The sequence below is a fragment of the Pantherophis guttatus genome, chromosome 2, assembly GCF_059756535.1.
Source record: "Pantherophis guttatus breed Tessera chromosome 2, ASM5975653v1, whole genome shotgun sequence".
NCBI lineage: Eukaryota > Metazoa > Chordata > Lepidosauria > Squamata > Colubridae > Pantherophis > Pantherophis guttatus.
Window position 1 is genome coordinate 129,473,300 of NC_142064.1, and position 12,722 is coordinate 129,486,021.

General features: G+C 45.9%; 1 protein-coding gene across 4 annotated transcripts in view; it reads right to left on the reverse strand.

The window, feature by feature from the left end:
• Nucleotides 1-12,722, reverse strand: part of B4GALNT1 (beta-1,4-N-acetyl-galactosaminyltransferase 1) — an 83,150-nt gene that overhangs the window by 42,608 nt on the left and 27,820 nt on the right. The window lies entirely within an intron of this gene.

Sequence of the window (12,722 nt, forward strand, 5' to 3'; positions counted from 1 at the left end):
ACCATGATGATTGGATGTTCCTGGAAGGAAGTGAAAGGGCCCATGCCAGCCCCAAAGGAGTGGAAAGATTGAGTGGTTGCCTATGCTGTTTCCCAACTGAAGAGGACTACAACTGCTCAGATCCCTTTGCGCTCTCTCCCAGATGTATTAGTTTTGTAATTGTGCTTTTAAGATCTTAGGAGGATGGTCCTGGATCCACTGGACGAGACTGAAGCCCGCAGACCAAAGTGATCCAGTCACATACCAGGTGACAACAACTGACCGGGCCTTGGTGTTGAGGTTCAAGAAGGATACACCCTGCTGAGTCCTACCGGCAATGGACTCTCAACGCACAGTGGTGATCGTCAAGCTTTGCTGAACCACCCCGGAAGCTGGTTCTCTACGCACGGCCGAAGCTTGGAACGGAGGAAGACAACATTCCATGACTATAGTTTGTAATGTAAAACCCATTAACAGTGATAGTATACAGTAAGCACTTATTAAAAACACTCATGGTTGAGGAAGATTGGGGTGTGGGGACTCTGGGCAACAGCTACTTTAGCCCTTCTGTTGGTATTGTTTAATACAATTGATATTGCCCTACCCCAAGTTACACATATCCCTAACCCTCTTCCTAACAGGATGAACTTGTAAACTATGGGTCTTGTGCTCTTAAGGCCTTGTGGGTGTGGGAATAAAGTCACTGATTTATTTGGGGTTGTGGGTACTATTAGCCAAGGGTCTAGTGAGTGATGCTAGCTTGAACAGTAGTTCCCCAGATTGTGTGGATGTTCAAGAAATTCCCCTTGTCTCTGCGGAAGGATTTGAAGATGTCAAGAATCCCAGGGGACCTAGCAGCATCAAGACACTGAATGGGGACACTTTGGGTCAAGTCCACTCCCGCCAACAACGTGGCATCAGAAGGTGGAGTGGGTACCTTATTCCTAAACCAACTCCTAGACCTAAGGTTAAGAGTTTAACAATCCCGGTACAGGGGGGAATAGAAGGGCCCCTACAATAATTGAAAAGAGGAGATTGCATATCAGGGATACTGGAATTGGGTCGAAACCTGGTTAAATCATAGGGTCACCTTCCCTGTGTGTAGAGACATCAGAAACCTGGTAGGCCTATAGGATCCCTGATAAAAGAACAATGTCCATCAGAAGTGTACCTTGGTCCTAGAATGAACCTTAGGGATGTAAAACTAACCAAAGATCTTTTTTCCTTCTGCACACCACTCACTTTCTCATCACCACCAACTGCCATCATCACAAGATGAGGAGGATGGAAGAGGTCCTGGAAGGTATCCAAGGAAAGGTGCACTAGTCTGTTTCAGCCCCCTCACTTCACTATCTGGTTCTCCATTAGGTCCAACACAGGTTTATGTGTCTTCTTTCCCCCTGGGATACTACCTCCTGGTATCTTTTTGAAGGTCCAATCCTCGGAGATAAGCAAAAGGACCCTTCACTAAAAGTCCCATTACAGCCGCTGACAGGAATGTTTGTGGTGGGGGCTTTTGGGGGTCTGGACTATGCAAGGAACAACCGAGCACATGCCTTTTCCGTAAATCTTCTTATGTGAAAGGGATACGTATTTATGTTTGCCAACAAATTGGACCGGAACATGCACACTAGTACTCCTTTTTCCTGAAATAGATGTTGTCAGTGGAGAACATACCATCCCTGTTCCTCTCATGGGGCATGTTCAGAAATGGATACCAATCCTAGTCCCACTATTAGTAATCATGTGGATAGGAACTGCAGTGGAACAGGTGTAGGTGGGGTAACACACTCAGTAATACAGTTTCAGCAATTATCAGAAGAAAGCCTGAACCAAATTTCTGGAACCCTGGTGGAAGTCCAAGACCAGATAGAGTCATTGGCAGCAGTGGTCCTACAAAATCGACGCGCCTTAGACCTTGTGGCCACAGAGAAAGGAGGTATGAGAAGATTGTTGTTTATATGTGAATAAATCAGGTGTGGTCAGAGAAGTTGCCAAGGATTTGCAGGATAGGGCATCCAAGATAAGTCAGAGGTTACAAACAACTGACAGGTGGTTTTCTTGGTTGCCTGGATCCAGCTGGATTAAACAAATGTTATTCTTGTTGATATGGGTTGTGGCAGGCCTAGCTTTTATTCCTTGTGCAATCCCTGTGCTGAAACAGCTATCTATCAGAGCAGTGAAAGAGATACAGACTGCGAATATTAGTTTTGACAGAGCGCTTTCTTGAAGAAAAAAAGTTTCTGAAACAGACACATATGTCGAAATAGGGTCTGGGAAAAGAATGGAGGGAGTACCTCCAAGGATTACTAGGGTGAAGATCAAGAAATACCTATCTCTTGCCTAGATTAGTCATATGTTGTGGGATATTATATGTTGGCTTTGTGTATTAAGGGACATAGAGTGTTGTGTAAGAAGTAATGGAAGTTTATGGATGGAAAAACTTCCACAGGGGGGAATGAGGTAAAGAGCAAATAAAGAATAATGTAGATAAAAGAAATAATGTGAATAAAATAGGAATCATACAGAGTCAGATATATGGGCTCTGGGGGACCCTCTCTATTCATATTATTATAAGGGGAAGAGACGTGCTTGGATATATGAACTCTGAGAGACTCTATCTATTCACATTATTATAAGAGAGGAAAGTGCTTGTTGGAAATTACATTAACAAACAGTTAAACCCTTTTAAGTGGTAATATATCTTCTGATACCTAGATGTCAAGGAAAGGACTGCTATATGGAAAAACATCTGAGTGACCTGACTGTGAATGACACAAAGACCTATATGTTACAAAGAGTTACTTAATCTAATGAACTTACCCAAGGACAGTAGTAACTCTCCCATTAGCAACTCTGAGCACTTAAGAAAAGTTGTGTGGCTAAGATAATTTTATAAACTAAGATTAATGCTTTAAGTAATTAGATGAACTTATTAACAAGTGTATGTAACCATAGAAGGAAAATCGGATGTATGATCTCATGATTAACCATATATGGAAAATGTATGATCTCACTGAATCCTTTGTCTTAGAAATGTATAAAAACCATTGTATCGGAGTTCTTTCTTTGTTCAAAGCTTCAGGTACAAATCTGGCTCTGAACCTTGCGCAATAAACTGTCTCTGACTGGCCTGGGAATGTTTTTTAGTCCTTCCATTCCACTACAGAAGCATAGAAGTAATATTCACAGAAACAATACAAAGGCACTCATATATATACAGATCAGTGAACCTAAGCCACGCCCAGGCTCTGAGCCGTCTGGGTCACCAAACAGTCCCCATTACCATGTCTATCGCAATTCATGAACTCTCACATACTGACATTCCTCCCTTCATGACTGGAATAGACATAAAATCAAATAACTTAATATTCTTCCAGTGGTGAAATCCAATCCAGAAGCACAGAAACTCCTGACAAGGAGTGGCTGACCTGTTACCATGTCTACCCCAATTCATGAACTCTCACATACTGACAAGATTGTGTATGTATATTATTTTTTTATTTTGGGGTGGGGGGATGCCAGCAGAGTCAGGTTAAGTATTTTCTGAATGCTTGACACTTTGAGCCCAAAAGGTTCACTATTCTGCCCTTGCCAGATCCAGCACATTTTCGAACTTCATTTCTCTTTCGCAACCAAGAAGTTACATTGAGAATAGACAGAAAGACGGAATACAAAGAAGTTTCGTATAATTTTTTTTTTTTTCTGGCTGATTCCAGCTCATTTTTAAACACAATCTTTGTTTTGATCATTTCTCCCCACATACCAAGTCTGTCCTAGAGATTAGTAGAAGTCTGCAAGAATTTTTGACTTGCTTAACAATATGCAACTAATGTGTTTTGCTGTAGAAGGCAAATGATCCCCCCGGTCCTTCTGATTCTCAGAACTTATTCCAAGATTCAGAATTTAATTTTTTGAAATTATATTCTTGTACACTTGGCTCTGTTTAAGCATCAGACTCCAATAAAACTATAACTATGCATTTCCATGTAAATCACAGAATTTTGAAACCTGCTTTCTCTCGCAATAAAGTTCTTGCCTTTTTTAAAAAAACAAACTAACTAACTTATTTTGACAGTAAAATATAACTACTACATTAGGAAAAGGAAAAAATCAATAATCATCCAGTGAGGAAAAAGACTTTAGGTATGTTATGATGATTAAGATAAACAAACACAACAGTAAAAGAAAAAAAGAATTACATACTAGTCATAGGTATGGATTAATTCTATTCTTGGAAATATACCACTCTTCTTTTCAGAACTAAACACTTTTCAAAAATAGACGGTAGATTCCTATCTTAAATCAAGTCCATAAAATCAGGAGAATCATTTTTTCTTTATAATTTATATAAAATTATTCCCTTGGCTATAGTCCAGGTTCAATGGCACCAAACATCATCTTCTGATGACAAATTCCATGTTTTGGGAATATAGATTATCACATAAAGATCCTTAACAAAAACATTTCTTTCCAAAATTGCAGTGTCACATTCCAGATCAAACCTAATCACTTACCAATTAATGACTATGTGCCTAGCAGCTTTTATGGATGGCAGGAAAGACAACATACTGGATCCTAAAATCATTCTCTCTCCAGGTGAGTGCAAAAAAAGGTAAATATTCATAAAAATTCTTATTCCAAATGAATACACCCATTAAAATAAATGCCCAATTATATCGTAGTTGAAAATCTGGTAGGCGAGAGCTGCCATCATCATAACAAAACCTCATTTAGGTCAAGAATATTTAAGGGGTTTTAGCTGACTATTAAAAAACCATTCTCATTACTTTTTTCATCTAATGGAGTCTAACCCTGGAATCCCTATGCAAATACACATTAATATCAAGATAAATAGGGACGTCATTCATAACATAAAACGTTATTATTTTAACAGCATTCATCTCATCCAGCTCTAACCATCCATCTGATCAGTAATGAAAAAGTATCTATACTATACCTGTCTATAGAGATTCTCAATCATCCAGATCATGGAAAGGTGCTTTTCAAAAGGCAACTGAACTTTCTTGTCCATAGAAAGTCAAAACAAGAAAATCTAGTTGCTTTTCGAAAAGCACCTTTGGGACAATACCTATACAGAGTCTGGTTTTCGTGCCTATCTAGATAGCTGCCTTTCTTTACTCCACTCCAACCTGTGGGTGGTATTGGACATACAGATAGCTGAATGATGCTACTGATACCCAACTCCCTCACTTTAAAATAACTCAGATGCAATATTCTAAAATCAGCCTCATAAAATGAAGACAATCACTCCTCTCAGCCATCTTAAACCCGGACTTCCACTTCAGATAACGAGAAAGGGGAAGCTTATGCATTCTGTTGAAATCCCAGAGTGGGAGGATAGGCCAATAGCTCCAAATAAGTCTTCAGGTATAGTTCTGTGTAATCAGTTGGAGCTATTGGCCTATCCTCCCACTCTGGGATTTCAACAGAATGCATAAGCTTCCCCTTTCTCCCCTTTAACTCATGTTGGTTAATGTGGTTCATAAACTGGAATGGACGTTGTCTTACCTGAATGTCCTTTTTCAGAACGCTGCGTATACACTCCAGCATTGGGAAAATCCTCTTATCTGACAGCAACTGAGAGAACTTTTTTTACTTAACTTCCTACTCTGTGCTCTCTCCACGCCCCCTTTTGCACACGAATCCCCAGTCTTGAACGAAGACACAAGAGGTGAACCACAAAAAATTTATTAAAAACACTCAACCACAAACAAACAAAACGAAAGGGAGGGAAATGGAGTGTATACGCAGCGTTCTGAAAAAGGACATTCAGGTAAGACAACGTCCATTTTCCAGAACGCTGCTACTACACTCCAGCATTGGGACATACCCGAGCCTAACTTCCAGGGTTGGGCAAAACACTAGTCCCTTCAGCAGACCCAGACACCACTGCTTGTAAAACTCGCCGCCCAAAGGACGCCTCAGCCGAGGCGTAAGCATCGATCCGATAATGTCTTATGAATGGCGACAAAGAAGTCCAAGTAGCTGCCCTACAGATGTCCAACACAGAAGCCTGGGTAGCCCAGGCGGCCGAAGTAGCCGCACTCTGAGTCGAATGAGGTAAAATATTCTCAGGAACAGGACTCTGTTCCTCATAAGCAGATGCAATACAGGCCTTAATCCAACGACCGATTGTGGCTGACGACACCTTCTGACCCATGGATGCAGGATGGAACGAAACAAAAAGGGTTTCTGTCTTCCGAAACGACGCCGTCCTATGCATGTAACGTCTCAAGGCCCTGCGCACATCCAGAGTGTGCCAAAGAATCTCACGGTGATGTCTCGGAGATGGACAGAAGTCTGGAAGAACTAATTCCTGCGCCCGGTGAAACCAAGAATTAACTTTGGGTGTAAACGCGCCTAGCCGATGTGATCACCAGCAGGAAAGCAACTTTGAACGATAGAAACTTAAGGGAGATGGAACCAAGTGGCTCAAACGGTGACAACGTGAGGGCCTGCAAAACCAGAGATAAATCCCAAGAAGGATAACGATGAACAGTAGGCGGTCTCAGGTTCGTAGCTCCATGAAGGAACCCCTTCACCCACGGATGAGGAGACAAGGAAGTGTACGGCGGAAAGGATAACACAGTGGCCAGAGCCGCCACCTGACGTCTGAGAGGGGCAGGAGATAAACCCCTTTCCAATCCCGCTTGCAGAAAGATGAGAACATCCTGTATCATTGCAGACGTTGGATCCACATGGGCAGTCGCACACCAACGGCAAAAGGCTCTCCATGAGGCTTCGTAGATCCTCGTCGTGGATGGCCGGCGGGCCGATTGAATCGTACCAATCACCGTGTCTGGCAATCGGCCTTTCTTTAGGATGACGCGCTCAAATGCCAAACGGCCAACTTCAGCCACTGGGGCTCGGGATGACGAATGGCTCCCTGACACAGCACGATCCGATGTGGAGGGATCACCCACGGGTCTGTCACTGAAAACTCCACAAGATCCGCGAACCACGGCCTGCGCGGCCAATGTGGCGCCATCAGTAACATCTCCGCCCTCTCCGCTATCATCTTCCGGACCACCTGCTGAATTAACGTGACGGGAGGGAAGGCATATAGCAGACCGGTTGGCCAACGACACCGCAGAGCGTTTGTGTCTTCCGCCAATGGAGCCGGATACCGAGTGATGAACCGGGGAAGTTGGGCGTTGGCTGGACTGGCGAACAGGTCCACCACCGGTCGTCCGAAGCGAAGAGAAACCTCCCGAAACAGACTGGGAAGCAGTTGCCACTCGGCCTGATCTATCACTTCCCTGCTGAGCCAATCCGCTTGGGTGTTGGCCTTCCTGGAAATGTGGTCTGCGAGAATTGACTCCAGATGTCTCTCCGCCCAATTGAACAAACGTATCGACTCGAGCATCAACGTCTGTGATCTCGTCCCCCCTTCCCGGTTTATGTGCGCCTTGGCGGATGTATTGTCCGTGAGTATCAGGACATGACGACCCCGAACCATCGTCCGGAAATGCAGAAGGGCGAGACGAATGGCTCGAAGTTCTAAAAGGTTGATACTCTGTACACGTTCCTCTGGAGACCATTGTCCCTGGCCCACCTGGGCACCCCAGCTATGGAGACTGGCATCGGTGGTGATCACGACCCGGTCCAGTTCCAGAAAGTTGCGTCCCCTCAGGATGGCCGGCGACCTCCACCAACGTAGTGACAGTCTGACTTGTGGAGGCACGAGCACTTTCTTCGACGAGTTGGAACTGCCGTTCCTCTGGAACGGGAGAAGTAGCCATTGCAGCGGGCGGGAATGTCTGCGTGCCGATGGGACAATGCGGAAGCATGAGACCATCTTCCCCAACAATCGCGATAGTGTCAATAGGGGTGCCTTCCTCCGGGCCAGGACTTGGTCTAAAAGCGACTTGATGCTCTTCACCCTTTCTGAAGACAGGAAAACCTGACCTTTCTCGGAGTCTATCCGGGTCCCGAGGTGTAAAATTGAGGTCGTGGGGATGAGCTGGCTCTTGTCCAAGTTGACGGAGAAACCGTGCTCTCGGAAGGCTGAAAGCACTCTGTCCATGTCTCGCGCCGCTTGTACCCTGGATGAGGAAAGGACTAGAATGTCGTCCAGGTAACATAAAACTCTCACCGGAATGGCACTGAGAGACGCGGCCACCACTGCTACCAGTTTGGTGAAAGTCCTGGGAGCCGAGGAAAGACCGAATGGCATCGCACAATACTGGTAATGCCTGCCCGCATACTCGAATCGCAGAAACTGCCGATGCGAAGGAAGCACTGGAACATGCAGGTAGGCCTCTCGTAAATCCACCGACTGCATTAGGTCCCCCTGGCGAATTGATGCCAGAATGGACCGAAGAGAGTGCATCTTGAAACGACGGTAATGGACCGCTCGGTTCAAATCCTTGAGGTTGAGAATACCTCTGACTCCGCCAGAATTTTTGGGGACCAAAAACAGGATCAAATAGAAACCGGTCCCCAGTTGGTCTAACGGAACCGGTTCTATCGCGTTGATCTCCAGTAGGTGTGCTATCTCCTCCACCATCAAGCTGCGAGAATCTGTCGACAGGGGAACTGGACACCGGATGAAACGTTGTGGAGGCCGATCTGTGAACTCGATCGCGAGGCCCTCCAAAATTGTGCGACGCACCCACTCGTCCGGGGTGGACCGGGCCCATTGATGACGAAAGGCCTGGAGACGTCCACCCACTGGTCCCGGAGTTGGTGAGTCATTTGCCCCGTCTAAAGGGCCTAGAAGTGGACTCACGATAGGGGCGCTTGGAAGCGGTCTGAGGTCTGCCACGCTCTCTGAAACGCTGTCTGTCTGAGAAGCGGTCTGGAGTTTGGAACGACTGCCGGTAAGAAGAGGGGCCTCCCTGCCCCGAGTAAGAACGAAAGGGCTGACGCTGCATGTATGGAGTATAACGCCTGTCCTGTCTGCGAAAGGATGATGGCATAATTTTACGTTTGTCTTTGTCCTCAACAAGGACCGGCTCCAATGCAGCTCCAAACAGGTTCAGGGCTTTATACGGGGCCGCCGCCAACTTCCATTTGGCTTTAACATCGGCCTTCCACGGCCACAGCCAGAAAAGGCGTCGCGATGTGACAGAGGTCGCCAACACCCGAGATGCAAACTTGACAGAGTTCAGCGAAGCGTCCGCCGAGTATTCTGTGGCTGCAATAATCTTATTAATATCGTGACGCAAACGGGTATCTTCTGGAGGTAGCCGTTCCTGAAGTTGACGCAGCCAGATCAAGGAGGCCCTATTGAAGAACGAAGTGGCCGTGGCAGTTCTAACAGTCCAGGCCACGGCCTGATGTGATCTACGAAAAGCCAATTCAGTGCGTCTGTCCTCAGATTTTAGACCCTCAAGCGGGTCAGATGAAACCATCGAATGAGAAGTGAGGGTCGCCACCGGTGCATCCACTGTGGGCAAGTCCAACATAGCCTCAAGCTCAGGCGCTGCACAGAACAGTTTCTTGTCTAGATTGCTTGGCGCAGTGGACGACCCTGGTTGGGCCCAAGGTGCCTGCAGAACATCCGTGAACAGTTGAGGGCACGGAATAAAGTCCTTCTCCTGCTTGACTTGTTTAAATAAGGCATCGTGAGGACCGGTCTCAGACGGGGTTGTGCTCCCACAGATCCCAAGTTAGTAGTCAAACGAGCCTTGTGAAGGAAAGACTTAAATAGTGTGGGACGAAACAAGCCCGTGAAGGCCGGAGTGTCAGGTACCAGTCCTTCATCCTTGGAGAATTCGAGGTCTTCAGGGCCCTCCTCGTCATGGCACGAACCCACAGACGAAATAGACTCACGAGGAGAGGGGGAGCGAGCCCTGCGGGACCCCGAAGTGGCCAACACGCCTGAAGAAGTCCCCGCCGCAGATGTCTGGGCCGCCGTTTGTGCTCCAGCTGCCATAATAGAAGCTAACGCCGTAGACAGCATCGTCTGGAAGTCGAACTGTGAAGGAGGCGGAGGATCGTCCACTGCTTGGAGGCCCGCTGCTGTGGGCGTGAAGGTTGGCGCAGAGGAGGTGGAAAGGCTTCCAGACCCGCTAAGGAAACATCAGGCATCGACTGGGACACACCCTTCTGCCAAGCCAAGGAAACGGATCGGACCTCTCTCCGCTCCGAACCGTCGGGAACAGGAACAGACTGCTGGGCGGATCCCGTATCACGACTGTATGATGAAGCTGACGCTTGCTTGGCTTTCTCACATTGTTTCTCCAACGCCTTATGACGCCTGAGAGCATCTTTGTCGGCCGCAGTGGAGGCTTTAGAGTGGCGGGACTTGTGACCGCCAGAGGCAGAGCGTTTGCCCGACTGTTTCTTGCGGGACTTAGTAGATCTGACAGGACTGACCTCCTGATCACTATCTGAGGAGAATGAACAGTCCGCCATGGTGAGAACGCCCCAGGCGGGACCAAAGAGGCGGGTTATTTATTATTTATTGATTGATTGATTGATTGATTTTTAATAATAATAATTGTAAGAAATAAATATTTATTATTTATTGATTGATTGTTAATTGATTGATTGATTGATGATTGCTTGCTTGCTTGCTTGATCAATTAATTGATTGATTGATTGATTATAGCTCTGGGCAATGTTCAGTACCCAAACAAGCAGTGATGGCACTCCTGCCACGCCAAATAAGAGGGAACCCCGCTCTCTGCCCAGGTGCGTGGGCAGGCCCTACACAATGAGGCGATAAAAGGGTGAGCGATAGTCTGTAAACGCCCCCCCCTCTTTCCTACTGTGTTTATGCCCAGACCGGGACTGAAGCTCAGCAAGGAAAACCCTCAGAGAAAAGGCTGCGGCCCTTTAAATAAGGTCCGCGCTGCCACGAGTTACTCCAAAATGGCGGCCGCCCTAATGCTCAAAATGGCAGCCGCGCGGTGGTGGCGTAGGGACAAAATGGCGGCCCACCCGCGCTCCACAAGATGACTGAGCGCTTCCCCCTGGCACCGCTCTCTCTCGGTCGCCACTCAGGGATGAAGGTCTGGCCGGCTGCCACACGGCGGGAGGGTGGCGAGCAACCGAAAGCCACGCCGCACCCCCCCCCAGCAATCACTTACAGCGGCCGAGTTGAGGCCAAGCAAGCCGATAGCCGCAGCGCCGCCCGCAGAAGCCTGATGGGATGGCCGCTGAATGAGCCACGCAGCGATGTAAAGGGCGCCGGTAGCTGCTCCTTGGAGGCGCCTCCGCTCTGGTTTGATGTTCAAAACACGGCGGTCGGGGAGCAATCCGCTCAGCCCCAATCACACTGGCAGTGGAAACCCGGCTGGATCCGCCCCGCAGGGACAGAAGCCGGCGGCAGCAAGCGCAGAGGCGCGAAAGATCCCTGGGCACGAAACCGACGAACAGCTGACTGACTCGCAGGAGAAAATTAAAACCTAATCCTGACCGAAATCCAACCAGAAACAAAAAGGGGCTAATCAAAAATAACCAAAAGCCTAACGCAATACTCAGAGCACAGAGAAAACCCTCTCAGTCTGTCAGCAACTGAGAGAAAGACTGGGGATTCGTGTGCAAAAGGGGGCGTGGAGAGAGCACAGAGTAGGAAGTTAAGTAAAAAAAGTTCTCTCAGTTGCTGTCAGATAAGAGGATTTTCCCAATGCTGGAGTGTAGTAGCAGCGTTCTGGAAAATTAGCTGTTCTATATTCACTGGATGCTGAAAATGCCTTTGACTGAATTTCATTATACATTATACATTATACATTATAAATTGTAGATTTAATTTATGAAGGGTTTTCTAGGAAGGAACAGGCTTCCATTACCTTTTGCTCACTGGATTTCAATTTGTTATTTTACCTAGTGACTAGAGTTATTATAAACGGATTTGTCTCTTAATTTATAAAGTTACATTGTGGCACTGGTGATAGATTTATTTGTTGAATTTATTTGCCTCCAACAGCAAAAGGAAGAAATGAAAAGACTGTAAACAGAACTATGTAAGACAATAGAACAATAAACAATGAAAAAGAGCACAATGAGATACATCAATGTGATAAACAAAAAAAAAAAAAAACCAACCACCACCCAGGGTTCCAAAAAAAACCCCGTTTTTGAACTTAGATATTAAGAATGTGGTGGCACTGGACACTGAATATAAATGTTTATTATATGTTGATATTATGGCTATTCTGGATAAGTGTGCAATGTTATTAAAAACTATACTGAAGTTGTAATACCGGTATGGTTTATATTCTGGTTACATGAAACAAGTCTAATTTGTTCCCATTCCTGTAAGAGATATTACAATTTGTTCTGATTCTGTATGGGTGTGAATCTTTCTCAAATTATCAATTATCTTACACAGGTATTCATTCATGTACATATGTATAGATGTAATACAATCCTAGCCAAACTAAATCTCTGGAACATAAACCTTTGGGATTATTTCTGCCATAACCTGCTCTTGCACAGTTCCTTCCTGAAACACAAATCATCCTGCGCTATTTCCTATGTGAAACCAACTCGAATCATTAGTTGAGAAGAATTATCAACTTTTTTGATCGTGTTCATATATTTTCTGAAACAAAAGGCATTCTTTTATTCCTTAGCGGTCTTTTACAAAATGGCGTTGAGTAAGTACTACTACTTCCTTCAAACACACAAAGTCAGGCTAATTGTCCCAATCTTTGTTTCTTGCCTCCCAACTTTTCCAAAGTAGCCCCTTTATTGTCCTTGATATGATGTTATGAATTAGACTCCCCCCTAAAAGTTTTCCCCAGGTGATCCCATAAAAAGAAGCT